At 38.1% G+C, this 12168-nt stretch overlaps 1 pseudogene; it reads right to left on the bottom strand.

Annotated features, from left to right (window-relative positions):
- Positions 1–711: 711 nt before the first annotated feature.
- Positions 712–8985, bottom strand: LOC128064737 (phosphatidylinositol transfer protein alpha isoform-like; annotated as a pseudogene).
- Between the last annotated feature and the right edge of the window lie 3183 nt (positions 8986–12168).

Raw genomic sequence — 12168 nt, 5'->3', positions numbered from 1 at the left:
ATACTGTATATTAACACATGTATATGGAATTTAGAATGATGGTGCCAATGATTCTAAATGCAGGGCACCAAAAAAAAAACACATACAATAAAAACATATTTTGAACTCAGTGGGGTAAGGTGAGGGTGGGATGACTTGAGAGAATAACACTGAAACATATATATTATCATATGTAAAATAGATGGCCAGTGCAAGTTCGATGCATGAAGCAGGGTACCCAAAGCCAGTGCTCTGAGGCAACCCAGAGGGATAGGATTGGGAGGGAGGTGGGAGGGGGTTTCAGGATGAGGGAACATATGTGTACCTGTAGCTGATTCATGGCAAAAACCATCCCAAAGCTTTAAAATACTTATTGGCCAATTAAATTAATTTTAAAAAGTCATCACATTAAATAAATATGTCACTTGGAAATAAAGAGGTGGGCACATATATGTGTTGAGAACACAGTGGTTGAAAAGGGAGGAACTGTTAATATAGGCACGTGTCTCAGAAGTTCAAGCTTTTAGACAGGGGTTTCATAATACTAGATGGCTTAATTGTTCACAATATTAAGTGGCATTTGGAATTAGCTACAGTAAGGGATTTAAAGTTGCCTGGAGGATGGGCACAGAAAGGCTGATTCTGCATGCTCTGTCATTTGGGAGGGTGGAGCTGCTGTGCCTTCCTGTTGACCTCTGTCTTGCAAAAGGTACAGAAATAGGAGGGATGGATTTAGTCATCTGCCATCATTCCTTTCACTGGATCATTCTCTCTCATCTCACCTGGCTGTCTCTTCCTTTCTTCCATCCTTTGAATGTTGTCCATAGTTAGGTCAACCCACTTATTGAGCAGACCAAACAGATGTCTGTTTGTTGTAAACAGATGCCATGTTTGCTTTTTATCAAGTTTTTCCACTGTATTCTGCAAGCATCCCCCACCACTTGAACTTTACAATGTCCAGTTTGTATGCACACAAGTATGGAATATCTCTCTGATTTATAAGTTCTTGCTTCCAATTAGGACTCAATAGTCCTTGGCCTGTTTTGAAATATTTAAATTATTCTGAGTCTTCTTCTGCTTTGTAATGCTTATTAAGTACTTTGTTTCTATCTACAATGTCTATATAATGGCTTCCATATGTTTCCATGCCTGACTCTCCAGTTAATGTACATTCTCCTGGGTGCCAAGATCTGGTTTATGCCAGGTTTCAATTTTAATAACAAAAGCCTTCTTTCATGTACTCACTTATATTAACAGGTCTGCAATAAGAGTTATCATGCCATGCTTTTTCAAATATATTCAGGGTTCCTTCTTGGACCAGCATTTGAACAAATATGGACAATTTGCTCTGTGGGTGGTAGACACTGTGTGTGTGTGTGTGTGTGTGTGTGTGTGTGTGTGTGTGTGTAGTGGCCTTTCTCACTGTTTTCATAGGTCGTGTTTGCCAAGACCTTCACATTTTCACCATCACCCATTTCATTTCCACTGGCCCCAGCCATGGAATACAGCTGCTCTACTTGATATTCTTCTACAGAAATAGGTAGGATGACCCCATACTCTTGAGCAGGATTGTGTTTCTTCCAAGATGCAGAGCTACTGACTGCCTACCCAGCTCCCAGTGATCTTCCGAGCAGTGACATTCATGGCTCAACTGGACTGCCTGTGCTACTTCTTGTGGCCTGCTTTGTCTCCACCACCCTTGTGGTCAATACTCACACCCCTGCCACCCCTGCCTCGCTTTTCCATCAGTCATTTCTTTTAAAAACAAGGCAAGATACCAGTTTAAAGAAAGCTATAAGATAGTGATGAAATTAATCAAACATGACACAGATGAAACAATATATCATATTCTGGGATTAGAAGGATCAATGATGTGAAAATGACTATAATATCCAAAGCAACCCATAGTTTTAATGCAATCCTATCAAATTAGCAATGACATTTTTCACAGAATTAGAATAAAACAATTTAAAATTTGTATGGAAACACAAAAGACCCCAAATAGCCAAAACTATCTTGAGAAAGAAAGGCACAGGCTGGATGAATCAGGCTCCTTGATTTCAGATGATACTACAAAGCTGCAGTAAGTGAGACTGTATGGTACTAGCACAAAAAATAGAAAAAAAGAGAGAGAAAAACAAACAAACAAACAAACAAACAGATTAACAGCATAGGATAGAAAGTCCATAAACAAACCCACCCACCCAAGGTCACCTAATCAATGAGAAAGGAGAACGGGAGAAAAGACAATCTCTTCAACAAATGTGTTGTGAAAACTGGACAGCTACATATAAAAGAACAAAATTAGAACACTCCAATACACCACACACACACACACACACACACACACACACACACACACACAATTGATTAAATGTCTAAATGTAAATCAGGACACTATAAAACTTTTAGAGAAAAGCATAGGTAAAACACTCTGAAATACACAACACAAAAACTTTTTTGATTCACTTCCCAAAGTAATGAAAGTAAAATCACCAGTCTATGTCCGATGCAGGGTACAGCATGCTTGGTGCTGGTGCACGGGGATGACCCAGAGGGATGTTGTTGGGAGGGAAGTGGGAGGGGGGTTCATGTTTGGGATCGCATGTACACCCGTGGTGGATTCATGTCAATGTATGGCAAAACCAATACAGTATTGTAAAGTAAAATAAAGTAAAAATAAAAATTAAAAAAAAAATAGACAAATGAGACCTAATTAAACTGAATAGCTTTTGCAAACCAAATAAATCCACAAACAAGATTTAAAAACAACCTTCAGAATGGGAGAAAATATTTGCAAACAAAGCAATTGACAAGAGATTTATCTCCAAAATGTATGAACAGCTCATGCAGCTCAATATCAAAAAGAGCAACTGAATCAAACAACGGGTGAAGACCTAAATAGATATTTCACTAAAGCAGACATACAGATGGCCAACAAACATATGAAGAAATATCAACATTTCTAATTATTAGAGAAATTCAAATCAAAGTTGCAATAAGGTATAAAGTTACATTTCTCAGAATGGCCATCATCAAAATATCTACAAACAATAAATGCTAGAGAGGGTGTGGAGAAAATGGAATTATCTTACACCTTCGATGGGAATGTAAATTGATACAGCCACTATGGAGAACAGTGTGGCTGTTCCTTAAAAAGCTAAAAATAGAGCTACCATATAACCCAGCAATCCGGCTCCTGGACATATACTCAGAGAAAATTATAATTTAAAAAGCTGCATGCAGCCAAGTGTTCATGGAAGTAATATTCACAATAACCAGAACATGGAAGCAACCTAAAGTCTATCAAAAGAAGAATGGATACAGAAGATGTAGTAAATATACACAATGGAATATTACTCAGCATTAAAGGCAATAAACATTGTGTCTTTAGCAGAGATGTGGATGGACCTAGGGACTGACATATAAAGTGAATCCAAATAGAGAAAAAAACAAATATAGCATATTAAAACATATACGTGGAGTCTAGAAAAAATTATATAGGTGATTTTATTTCCAAAGTAAAAACAGAGATGTGTACAGAACAAATATATGGGTAAGAGGAAAAGGGAGAAATTAGGAGATTTGAGTTGACATATAGACAGTATTATGTATAAAATGGTCTGCTCTAGTGGCTCAAATGGTAAAGAATCTGCCTACAATGCTGCAGTCGCAGGTTTGATCCCTGGGTTTGGAAGATTCACTGGAGAAAGAAATGGCAACTCATTCTAGTATTCTTGTCTGAAGAATTCTGAGACAGAGGAGCCTGACAGGCTACAGTCCATGGGGTCACAAAGAGTCAGACGCAACAGAACAAAATACACTCTCACTTTCACTTTCATGTATAAAATAGAAAACTAATGGGAACTTTCTGTATAGCACAGGGAACTCAGTGTTTTGTGGTGAAAATGGGAAGGAAATTTAAGAAAAGAGGGGATAAATGTATACATGTAGTTGATTCATTTTGCTGTATAACGGAAACTGATACAGCAGTGTAAAACACCTATACTTAAATTTAAAAAATACAAAAGAAAACAAAATTGATTGTGGTGATGATTACATATATCTGTGAAATAAAACAAACAAACAAAAAACATTGAATTGTTCACTTTGAATGGATGCATTCTATGGTATGGTATATGAATTATGGCACAATAAAACTCTTTTAGAAATAAATAACAAACCCTACATAATTTTTATAGAACTGTGCTATTATTTTATATGTCGTGCAGTTGTGTGTGTGTGTGTGCTTCAGTTCAGTTCAGTCGCTCAGTCGTGTCCGACTATCTTGTGACCCCATGAATCGCAGCACGCCAGGCCTCCCTGTCCGTTACCATGTCCCGGAGTTCACCCAGACTCACGTCCATCGAGTCAGTGATGCCATCCAGCCATCTCATTCTCTGTCGTCCACTTATCTGCCTGCCCCTAATCCCTCCCAGCATCACAGTCTTTCCCAATAAGTCAACTTTTCACATGAGGTGGCCAAAATACTGGAGTTTCAGCTTTAGCATCATTCCTTCCAAAGAAATCCCAGGGCTGATCTCCTTCAGAATGAACTGGTTGGATCCCCTTGCAGTCCAAGGGACTCTCAAGAGTCTTCTCCAATACCACAGTTCAAAAGCATCAATTCTTCTGTGCTCAGCCTTCTTCACAGTCCAACTCTCACATCCATACCTGACCACAGGAAAAACCAGAGTCTTGACTATACGGAACTTAGTTCGCAAAGTCATGTCTCTGCTTTTTAATATGCTTTCTAGGTTGCTCATAACTTTTCTTCCAAGGAGTAAGCGTCTTTTAATTTCATGGCTGCAGTCACCATCTGCAGTGATTTTGGAGCCCCCCAAAATAAAGTTGGACACTGTTTCCACTATTTCCCCATCTATTTCCCATGAAGTGATGGGACCAGATGCCATGATCTTCGTTTTCTGAATGTTGAGCTTTAAGACAACTTTGTCACTCTCCTCTTTCACTTGCATCAAGAGGCTTTTTAGTTCCTCTTCACTTTCTGCCATAAGGGTGGTGTCATCTGCATATCTGAGGTTATTGATATTTCTCCCAGCAATCTGGATTCCAGCTTGTGTTTCTTCCAGCCCAGCATTTCTCATGATGTACTCTGCATAGAAGTTAAATAAGCAGGGTGACAATATACAGCCTTGACGTAATCCTTTTCCTATTTGAAACTAGTCTGTTGTTCTATGCCCAGTTCTAACTGTTGCTTCCTGACTTGCATACAGGTTTCTCAAGAGGCAGGTCAGGTGGTCTGGTATTATATTACATATATTATCAATCCATTAATATTTCCTCTAGTGCTTGCTTTTTGAAACCAAACCTAAATCTTTGATAAGATCAATAAAATTGATGAAACATCAAAGACAGATATACCAGGAAAAAAAGAAAGAGAGAGAAACACAAGTTATCAATTATGGAAATAATTGAGGTGACATCACTACACATTTTACAGACAAAAAATAATAATAAGGAATGTTATGGACAACTCTCAGCTAATAATATAGACATTAAATTGCAATATTGTTTTTTTCTGTGCATGTATGTGTGTTTCTGTATATTTGTGTATTATAATTTTTAAAAAATGAGTTAAAACAAGGAAAAAAGTTATGCATTAATACATAAAAGTAAATTTTAAAATAAAGTAAGTTTTGCATTGTAAAGACAATCCAAGGAGCATTTGTTCTAATATATGAGCAACTTTTTCAGTTCAGTTCAGTCGGTCAGTCATGTCCGACTCTTTGAAACCTCATGGACTACAGTACACCAGGCCTCCCTGTCCATCACCAACTTCCAGAGGTTACCCAAATTAATGTCCATTGAGTCAGTGATGCCATCTAGCCATCTCATCCTCTGTTGTCCCCTTCTCCTCCTACCCACAATCATCCCCAGCATTTGGGTCTTTTCAAATGAATCAGCTCTTCACATGAGGTGGCTAGAGTATTGCAGTTTCAGCTTGAACATCAGTCATTAAAATGAACACCCAGGACTGATCTTTGGGATTGAATGGATTGGATCTCCTTGCAGTCCAAGAGATTCTCAAGAGTCTTCCCCAACAACACAGTTCAATAGAATCAATTCTTTGATGCTCAGCTTTCTTTATAGTCCATCTCTCACATCCATACATGACCACTGGAAATTTCATAGCCTTGTTGGCAAAGTAATGTCTCTGCTTTTTAATCTGCTGTCTAAGTTGGTCACAACTTTCCTCCCAAGGAGTAAATGTCTTTATTTTCATGACTGCAGTCACCATCTACAGTGATTTTGGAATCCAAAAAAAAGAAAAAAAAAAGTCAGCTGTTGTTTCCACTGTTTCCCTATCTATTTTTCATAAAGTGATGGGATCAGATGCCATGATCTTAGTTTTCTGAATGTTTAGCTTGAAGCCAACCTTTTAACTCTCCTCTTTCACTTTCATCAAGAAGCTCTTTAGTTCTTCACTTTCTGGCATAAGTGTGGTGTCATCTGCATATCTGAGGTTTTTGGTATCTCTCCTGGCAAGCTTGATTCCAGCTTGTGTTTCATCCAGCCCAGTGTTTCTCATTATGTACTATGCATATAAGTTAAATAAGCCTGGTAACAATATACAGCCTTGAAGTATTCCTTTTCCAAGTTGGAACCAGTCTGTTGTTCCATGTCCAGTTCGAACTGTTGCTTCCTGACCTGCATACAGGTTTCTCAAGAGGCAGGTCAGGTGGTCTGGGATTCCCATCTCCTTCAGAATTTTCCACAGTTTATTGTGATCCACACAGTCAAAGACTTTGGCATAGTCAATAAAACAGAAATTGATGTTTTTCTGTAACTCTCTTGCTTTTTTGATAATCCAACGGGTGCTTGGCAATTTGATCTCTGGTTCCTCTGCCTTTTCTAAAACCAGCTTGAATACTTGGAAGTTCATGATTCACGTATAATTGACACCTCGCTTGGAGAGTTTTGATCACTGCTTTGCTATCATGTGAGACGAGTGCAACTGTGTGGTACTTTGAGCATTCTTTGGCATTGCCTTTCTTTGGGATCGAAATGAAAACTGACCTTTTCCAATCCTGTGGCCACTGCTGAGTTTCCAAATTTGTTGGCATATTTAGTGTAACACTTTCACAGCATCATCTTTTAGGATTTGGAATAGCTCAACTGGAATTCCATCACCTCCACTAGCTTTGTTTGTGGTGATGCTTCCTAAGGCCCACTTGACTTCACATTCCAGGATGTCTGGCTCTAGGTGAGTTATCACACTATCGTAATTATCTGGGTCATAAAGGTCTTTTTTCTATAGTTCTTCTGTGCATTCTTGCCAGCTCTTCTTAATATCTTCTGCTTCTGTTAGGTCCATACCATTTCTGTCCTTTATTGAGCACATCTTTGTATGAAGTGTTCACTTGGTATCACTAATTTTCTTGAACAGATCTCTAGCCTTTCCCATTCTATTGTTTTCCTCTATTTCTTTGCACTGATCACTGAGAAAGGCTTTCTTATCTCTCCTTGCTATTCTTTGGAACTGTTCATTCAAATGGGTATATCTTTCCTTTTCTCCAATGATTTTGGCTTCTCTTCTTTCACAGCTATTTGTAAGGCCTCCTCAGATAGCCATTTTACTGTTTTGTATTTATTTTTCTTGGGGATTGTCTTGCTCCCTGTCACCTATACAATGTCCCAAACCTTTGTCCATAGTTCACCAGGCACTCTGTCTCTCAGATCTAGTCCCTTAAAGATATTTCTCACTTCCACTGTATATTCATAAGGGATTTAATTTAGGTCATACCTGAATGGTCCAATGGATTTCCCCACTTTCTTCAATTTAAGTCTGAATTTGGTAATAAGGAGTTCATGATCTGAGCCACAGTCATCTCCCAGTCTTGTTTGTGCTGACTGTATAGAGCTTCTCCATCTTTGGCTGCAAAAAATATAATCTATCTGATTTTAGTGTTGGCCATGTGGTGATGTCCATCTGTACAGTCTTCTCTTGTGGTGGAAGAAGGTGTTTGCTATGACCAGTGTATTCTCTTGGCAAAACTCCATTAGCCTTTGCCCTGCTTTATTCTGTCCCCAAGGCAAATCTGCCTGCTATTCCTAGGGGGTTCTTGACTTCCTTTTTTCATTCCAGTCCCATATAATGAAAAGGAAATCTTTTTTGGATGTTATTTCTAAAAGGTCTTGTAGGTCTTCATAGAACTGTTTAATTTCAGCTTCTTCATCATTACTGGTCAGGGCATAGACTTAGATTACTGTGATATTGCATGTTTTACCTTGGAAATGAACAGAAATCATTCTGTCTTTTTTGAGATTGCATCCAAGTACTGCATTTTGGACTCTTTTGTTGACTATGATGGCTACTCCTTTTCTTCTAAAGGATTCTTGCTCACAATAGTAGATATAATGGTCATCTGAGTTAAATTCCTGTCCATTTTAGTTTGCTGATTCCTACAATTTCAACATTCACTCTTGCCATCTCCTGTTTGACCATTTCCAATTTGCCTTGATTCATGGACCTAACATTCCAGATTCCTATGCAATATTGCTCTTTACAGCATTGAACCTTGCATCCATTACCAGTCACATCCACAACTGGGTGTTGTTTTTTCTTTGGCTCTGTCCTTTCACTCTTTCTGAAGTTATTTCTCCATTGATCTCCAGTAACATATTGGGCACCTACTGACCTGGGGAGTTCATCTTTCAATGTCCTATCTTTTTGCTTTTTCATACTGTTCATGGGGTTCTCAAGGCAAGAATACTGAAGTGGTTTGTCATTCTTTATTCCAGTTGATCACACTTTCTCAGAACTCTCCACCATCACCTGTCCCTCTTGGGTGGCCCTACATGGCATGCCTTAGTTTCATTGAGTTAAACAAGGTTGCAGTCCATGTGATCAGATTGTTTTGTTGTTGTTGTTGTTGTTAGGTTTCTATGATTGTGGCTTCAGTCTGTCTGCCCTCTGATGCCCTCTCTCAGTGCCTGCTGTCTTTCTGGGGTTTCTCTTACCTTGCACGTGGGGTATCTCCACATGGCCTCTGCTCCTGACCTTGAACGTGGGGTAGTAGCAGCTTTTTGAAGCAGTATATATGAAAAAAAAAAAAAAAAAAAGGATGCATGGATTGGATTTCCTTGCTGTTCAAGGGACTCTCAAAAATCTTCTCCAGCAATAAAAGCCTAAATTCTCCAGTGCTCAGCTTTTTTTATGGCCCAACTCTCACATTTCTACATAACTCCTGGAAAGACCATAGCTTTGACTGTATGGCCCTTTATTGGAAAAGTGATGTCTCTTCCTTTTTTTAATTGTTTGTCAAGGGATTAGATGTGATTTTATATACATATGCACATAATAATCAGGTTCAATGTTAAGTGAATATAATGTATTCAGACATTAAGTAGAATTTTCAGCTGTCACCTTTTTCAAAGCTATTTTAATGAAAATATCTAGTACTGGAAAGGCTATATAGGCTAACACACACATGCAACGAACATTACTTTATAAGGTCTGGAAGGTATTGTGTATTTGACAAAATATGTCACAAGTCTTTCAAAAAAGGACTTCAACATTTTTGGCAATGAATTCCTCGTCTATCATTTATCAAAAACTTGTTTACTACAGTTTTAATTTCATGATATTTTATGAAATATTAGTTGTCACAATAACTAATTAGAAGGAAGTGGTTAAATTACATTATACATATAGTACCTTAATAGACAAAGATTAGAAATAATTCTTTAGAAGAATATATAACAAAAAGAAAAAACATCTCAATTTATATTAGCAATTAAAAAACAGCCACCCAGGTTGTGTTCAACTCTATGAGATACCATGGACTGCCAAATGCCAGACCTCTCTGTCCCTCACTATCTCCTGAAGTTTGCCAAAATTTATGTCCATTGCATCGGTGATGCCATCCATCCATCTCATCCTCTGACACCCTCTTCTCTTTCCACCCTCAATATTTCCCAGCATCAGGGAAATAATTTTGGTTATCTGATGTGAACAGCTGAATCATTGGAAAATTCACTGGTGCTGGGATAAATCAGACTACAAAAAGCATACATAGTATAATCTCAGATTTTTGAAAAATTTTTGAAGACTTCAATAAAGCATTAATCATGAAAATAATGCTCACTTCTATCTAGCATTTTAGGTAAGATTTATGCAATGTTTTCTTTTTTTAATGTAAATTTATAAAAATAAATATCTGTTCATCATATGAACATCATAAAACCAATAAAATAACCTATTATTTAATAAAAATATTGTTTACATTCTTCTTGCATTCTTTTTTATTTAATGGGGGATTACAGTAGAAGTGTGTTTTTAATTTAATGTAGCAAAATGTACATGGCCTTGAATATTTCATTTTTTGATTTTCACCCATCAGGCTATTATATTCATCTTAAGTGTCCCCGCTTAGAAAGAACAAATTTAGAAAGACTGTTATTGACTGAGAAATGCCTTCTCTAAATAAACAGAAGCAAAGAATTCAAAGTAGCTACTAGTGGAAAGGCTCATTTGGGGAATTCTGCTCTTAAGTCTCTACATTCTAATTCAAAGATACAGTGCAACACTTTTAAAATTGAAATTCAATAGTTTGTTAATTGTTCTATGTTTCCCCAAAAGAAACAGTATAGCTTCTTTCTTACTGTCAACGTTTTTATGGCTTCAGTTCAGTTTAGTTCATTTCAGTTTCTCAGTCGTGTCTGACTCTTTGCGACCCCATGAACCACAGCACGCCAGGCCTCCCTGTCCATCACCAACTCCAAGTCCACCCAAACCCATGTCCTTTAAGTCGGTGATACCATCCAATCATCTCATCCTCTGTCATCCCCTTCTCCTCCTGCCCTTAATCTTTCCCAGCGTGAGGGTCTTTTCCAATGAGTCAGCTCTTCACATCAGGTGGCCAAAGTATTGGAATTTCAGCTTCAACATCACTCCTTCCAATGAACACCCAGGACTGATCTCCTTTAGAATTGACTGGTTGGATCTCCTGGCAGTCCAAGGGACTCTCAAGAGTCTTCTCCAACACCATAGTTCAAAAGCATCAATTCTTTGGTACTCAGCCTTAGGAAGAAATATATAAATGAAGAAGCATCTGTGATTGCCGCATGTGACTACTTGAATGCTGACTAATGTAAAAAGGCAAAATGGCTGTCTGAGGAGGACTTACAAATTGCTGAAAAAAGAAGAGAAACTAAAGGCAAAGGAGAAAAGGGAAGATATGCCCATTTTGAATGCAGAGTTTCAAAAAATAGCAAGGAGAGATAAGATAAACTTCCTCAGTGATCAGTGCAAAGAAATAGAGGAAAACAATAGAATGGGAAAGGCTAGAGATCTCTTCAAGAAAGTTAGAGATACCATGGGAACATTTCATGTGAAGATGGCCTCAATTAAGGACAGAAAAGTATGGGCCTAACGGAAGCAGAAGATATTAAGAAGAGGTGGCAAGAATGCACAGAAGAACTATACAAAAAAGATCTTTATGACCCAGATAACCACGATGGTGTGGTCACTCACCTAGAGCCAGTCATCCTGGAATGCAAAGTCAAGAGGGCCCTAGGAAGCCTCACTATGAACAAAGGTAGTGGGGGGGATGGAACAAAGGCAGTGAGGGGGGTGGAATTCCAGTTGAGCTATTTCAAACCCTAAAAGATGATGCTGTGAAAGTGCTGCACTCAATATGCTATCAAATTTGGAGAACTCAGCAGCAGACACAGGACTGGAAAAGATCTGTTGTCATTTCAATCTGAAAGAAAGGCAATGCCAAAGTATGTTCAAACTACTGCACAATTATACTAATTTCACACGCTGGCAAAGTTATGCTCAAAATCCTCCAAGCCAGGCTTCAGCAGTACGTGAACCATGAAATTCCTGATGTTCAAGCTAAATTTGGAAAAGGCAGGGAAATCAGAGATCAAATTGCCAATATCTATTCAATCATAGAAAAAGTGAGAGAGTTCCAGAAAAAAAAAAAAAAATCTGCTTCTGCTTTATTGAATATGACAAAGATTTTGACTGTGTGGATCACAACAAACTGTGGAAAATTCTTAAAGAGATGGAAATACCAGACCACTTGACATACTTCCTGAGATATCTGTATGCATGTCAAGGAGCAACAGTTAGAACTGGACATGGAACAATAGACTGGTTCCAAATTGGCAAGGGAGGACATCAAGGCTGTATATTGTCATCCTGCTTATTTAAGTCAT

This window comes from Budorcas taxicolor, chromosome 19 (genome assembly GCF_023091745.1).
Source record: "Budorcas taxicolor isolate Tak-1 chromosome 19, Takin1.1, whole genome shotgun sequence".
In the NCBI taxonomy this organism is placed as follows: domain Eukaryota; kingdom Metazoa; phylum Chordata; class Mammalia; order Artiodactyla; family Bovidae; genus Budorcas; species Budorcas taxicolor.
The sequence above is the reverse complement of the archived record's forward strand: the minus strand, read 5'-3'. Positions and strand labels throughout refer to the sequence as shown.